Source organism: Brachycentrus maculatus, unplaced genomic scaffold (assembly GCF_059751285.1).
Source record: "Brachycentrus maculatus isolate JH-2025_06_01 unplaced genomic scaffold, ASM5975128v1 h1tg000001l, whole genome shotgun sequence".
Taxonomy (NCBI): Eukaryota; Metazoa; Arthropoda; class Insecta; order Trichoptera; family Brachycentridae; genus Brachycentrus; species Brachycentrus maculatus.
The window spans coordinates 704,644-710,164 of NW_028280756.1; positions in this window are offsets into that span (position 1 = coordinate 704,644).

A 5,521-nucleotide genomic window follows, 5' to 3' on the forward strand; every position below is an offset into this window, starting at 1 on the left:
GTATTAGTAAAGGTGACATATATATTTTTGATTAATGAATAGAATATAAAATTAAGTCCTAACAACATGGAGCATAGCCAATAGAACCGGTTCGACCCAGACTTAATTTGAGCATTTAAAGTAAATGAAGTAAAGTCGATCAGTCCTGCACTTGTATATGAAGTTGAATATATTTGATGGGATAGTGATAACATTAGAGAAGGAGCTCAGTATTAAGGATACAACTGCCGTTATTTTCTACATATCATAAAAGTAATGCCGTCGTGGCGACCATAATAAACGAAAAAGGAGGCAAATCCAAAATGCCAATATTAAAAATATATGTATTTTACGAAATATCAAAATTAAATAAAAAATGGATAAAATACATTTTAATTAATACTTAAATATTGTTATTTAAAATATTAATCAGTGAATCGTCTGAAAATAAATTAAAATAAGTAAATTAAATCTGATCTGAAAGGGTTAAGATTTTTCACCATATACTTAATTAGATAATTTACGGACAGTAATAAATATGATTTAAATTATATCAAAAATGCGTTATATTTAAATAATAAAAAAAAAGTAATTCAAATAATTTCCCGTCATAAAAAAACATAAATGTATTAAAAGTAATATGACCTTCCCATGATCCATAAAACCTTGTTCGATAATAATTGGAAAATTTGATTTACTTGCAAACTAGACACGATAAATTCTTATTCCGTTTTATATTGGAAAACTAAAATTGAACGATATTGCTTGAGGGGATTAATGTATCAGGAAAGGGTGTATTTATTCCTGCTATCGACAAACTAAATTTTGTTAATAATGCATGACACAGTTTTACAGCTTTGCCATTAAAATTTATCTACCGAGAAAGATGGAGTTATGAGAACAAATCCATATCCCCGTGGAAAAATTATTGTTACCAATATTATAGTTTTAACGTTATGCTAGCAATTTTATTTTTATTAAAAGAATAAATAATTTAAGACACCAACTACGTGTTTTATTTTAATACATTTAAAATAACTGTTATAATATCTCTATCAATGTAATCAAAACTTAGTAATGATATTAAATGGTAACGAAAAACGAAGTGAAGTTACTTATGCTACGACGTTTATTTCGCTCATTACTTTGAACATTCTTTTAAAATTATTTCAGATCTTACCATAACTTAACGTTTATATTAACTGCTTTCAAACCAAACAACTTTTCCCTAAGGACTAATTAATACTTAGAACTATCTGCTCATCAAAAAATTATTCAAAATAACATCTTTCAAATATTTAAAAACTTCAAGTTTTATAAATGTATTAATAACGCTAAAACCCTTGTACACATGTGTTGATTATAAATTATTTATCAATCTCAATTTAATCAAAATAAATATATTAATATACGTATATATATATATATATATATATATATATATATATATATATATATATATATATATATATATATATATACAGTATGTATATATATATATATATATATATATATATATATATATATATATATATATATATATATATATATATATATATATATATATATATATATATATATATATATATATATATATATATATATATATATATATAACGTTTTGTATATATATATATATATATATATATATATATATATAACGTTTTGTATATATATATATATATATATATATATATATATACAAAACGTTACTTTGTATAAATAAAAACTCACTACATATTGTATAATTAAAATGAGAAATTACAAAGCTAGTGCTTCAAATATAAAATATATTATACAAATTTAAAAATTACTTTACTACAATCAGCAAAAAATGAATAAAGCACCATTTTTAAATGATTGTGTAAATCTTATAAAAATAAAGGGAATATAAAAATAAAAAAAGGATTGATATAGGACTAGGGCCGTTATCTATGATGTTTTATCTAGTTGGTAATTTGTGCTGGCGACTATCCTCATGATGACTTTTTTATTCCTCGAATGTGACGTGAATGATTGCACCAATAAAGCTAATTAATGGCAAGCAATTTGGTGTTCGTAGAGGATCATGAGAGCAGTGAGAGTCTTAGGAAAAGGAAACGAAAATTATATCGTTGATGGTTGAAACAAAAAAGAGATAATATCTCGCTTTATCCTGTTTTTACAATTCGTTTGGGGAAAAGTCGCAGAAATATAATATCTGGTGGTTTTTTAATTGATGCCTTATTTTGTTCAAGGATTTTTTTAACTTTAATTAATTGTTCCTTGCAATTTCAATTAAATTAGACTGTCGTAGTTTTTTCCCAATTTTTCAGTATCCTCATTTAATTGGTCTGGTAAATGAGTCAAATGAGTAACTTAGCTACTATTGCGTATATTACGATAAAAATATAAAATGATCTAATGTCATAGCTTCATTCACATAAATAATAATTTATAATTTTTTTAAATAAAAGGGTAATATTTGTGATTATTATTATATTGGTTAATTTTTCAATTTCATTAAGTTGGAATAAAATTATGGTGAGTGGGCTCAAACTCAGAAACTCTAACCATGGGATAAAACATTTGAAAGTTAATATAATATTTTTCCAGATATATATTATATGAATAATAATTTATAAAGCAATTAACTTATTGAAAAAAATATGTATATTTGATTTCAAATAAATTAAAAACATATTTTACGATTTGGTACATTGCATGTATGTATTTGTAAATTTTATTTCAAATTTCCTACCAGTTCACAAAGTTACTTTTAATAGAAAACGTCCGCCTTCTGCAGCGAGTTTTATTTTCGTTCCTTCTCGGCTTAAAATATTCCTGCATTATTTTAATAACGTATTCCCCTCTCTTTTGCTAGGACAGTTATCAATTTCATTCTGCAGTTTTCACCGCTTTCTTTGGATAAATTTGTATTTTTATATTCGTTTGTCTGCACGTCAAAAAAAACAGAGGCAGTGCTACGTTTCAATTAGCGTAAAGCCGCGGAAATGGAAAAATGCTACTTCCTTAGGAGTTAAATTATCTTCGGGTAAAATAAAGGTTTGTTCTTACCATGGGACGCGAAATAAAAAGTGCATATTATTAAATAATTTAAGATGAATTCATTAAAGTGATTAAAATCATGAAATCACCTTCCTTTTAGTTTCAAACCGACTGGCTTTATTTGAAATGTATAATTTATAATTGAAATAAATAAAATATATTGTTTTGTCAGTGATCACTGGCATTTGGTTTTTACTGTTGCTAGCTTTAGATCATTATATGACTTAATAAATAATATGGCGTGAGTAAATATATATTTTTTCTTTAAAAAGTAACATTGTATTAGCAGAGTAACAAATAATCACAAATAATCAATTATGTAATTAAATTCAATTCGTACAAGTTGTAGTCCCATGATTAGTATCGGCAAATCTAAGTCAGACTTTCTAGGTTCGGGTTCACTTTCATATAACTTGATTTCTAAAGTTTAAAAAAATCTCCAATAAACATGACATTTTCGGAAAAATAACATAAATTAGTATTCTATCAAATATAAAATACGTACATTCCAATTAATCAATAATGTCATAGAATTTTTCAACTTGCGATCTTGACAAAGATTTAATCTGGATTATCTTCAATTATAGGAGTTATTTTTTATATTATTTAAACTCACTTAAACCAGCCTTTGACGGTCGTAAGCCCCGTAAATGCTCAGAATTCCATATTCTCCTTCATCTTTTTTGAGATTTAAAAAAATAATGAAAACAAGTAGTTTTTTTCTTTTAAACCTCGGCTTTGGCCTTCATAACCTCATCATAAAACAAAATCACTTAATATCATTGTTTTCAACTGTTAAAAAATAAATAAATCCACTCATTTACTTCTATCAAAAACATTTGAGATATTTTAGACTTTACAAGACAATGAAAAAATAAATCAGTTTATGGGTTTAAAACATATATTTTTCAAATAACACTTATCCACAACACAGCATGATAGCAATAAATCATCCTGTTACTTTGTGGATCATAAAAATAATTATTTTTTTCATTTTTTAAATTTCTACTTGCGTTATTTTTGAGTTTACAAAATTATTTTCAGCAAGAGCTTTTTCTCGATAAATTTAGCTTAGTGTAACCATCACTTTGCCGCGAAGTGCTGAGTCGACGCCAACTTTTGTGATATTATATTTTCATTTCACACCTACGGAGGTTTTCGGGAGGGATTGTACAGTCGGTTTTTTCTCGTCCAAATAATTATTTGATTATATTGAATGGGCCGGGGAGCTTTTTGCCTTATTTAAGAGTACGGCTGTTTCATTTGCAACGCGACAGTTTAATCCTTTGATTAATTACAGCAGTGGGCGAACTTATTATTGTAGCTTTAGAATAAATAAAACACGAAAAGAAAAACCTTTTGCTGTTGTGTAGGAGGAGGAGAATAAATAAGTCTGAAAATTATTTACTCTTCCCAATTTTTAGCGTTTAATGAATTTGGAAAATGTCAAAATGATTTATTTGAACAGCCTTGTCTGTATTTTTCCTCACTTTAAAAAAGTATCACAAATTGTTATTTTACACTTCATTTGCAAAATAAAAAAAATGACTTAAGGACTAAAAAATTGACGAAATGGGGTAAATAGGTAGAAAAAGTATTGAAATTTGATTTCAGCAGCTCAAATATTTTTTCTTGATGTTTTGGATACTGTCATGTATTTAAAATAACATCACACAATGTAAATATCTTACATGTATATTCACAACTGACTAATCTTTAAAAAAATATTCAAAATCGTTAATTTCCAATGATTTTTTTTTGTATGAAGTAGGTAAATTGTTTATCCAGTAAATAAACATAACAGTATAGCATTTCATTGCACAAATTTAAATATCAGAAAGTAAATTGTGTTCGGTATTAGAAATACAAAAAAATGTTTACTCATCAAAGTAGTATATTTATTTTGAAAACAGGTTTTACTAACAGGGAAATCTCGATTGTTATCGATACTGTACATAGTTTAAAATTTATTTTTTCCTTTTGATTCTTAAAATCCTATTTTAATTATAGAAATACTCTTATAAAAGAAAAAAAAATGCTTTGTTACTAAAATCCAAAAAAATCGATAATTTTAATCATTCTATGAAATTTCCTTATAAGCGTATAATATTTCAATAAATCACGTATAGCATAAACAAAAAACTAATGTAATCGTTTCAGCTGCTTCATTTCTATACTGGTACTTAACCCACGCTTGATTTATTGAAAAAAATTACAGTAAAACTCAAGTTCACAAAACTTAAAAAAAGTCAGAAGTCCCATCGACCTAACCCATCGACAAGTTTATTTGTCACCATGTTTTCTTTGAGTATTCCCAGTGAAGCGGTCAAGTTGAGTCCTCATTAGCGGTAAACGTCCCCAGCGTGAGCACCCTCATGCGGCCCTGGTAGGCGCCAGGGAGGGCTGCAGGGAACTCATTAGGTACAAAAGGTACAAAAAAAAGTAATAACGCCAATAAAGGTCCCTTATTGGTGAGTAGCAAACTTATTTTTCT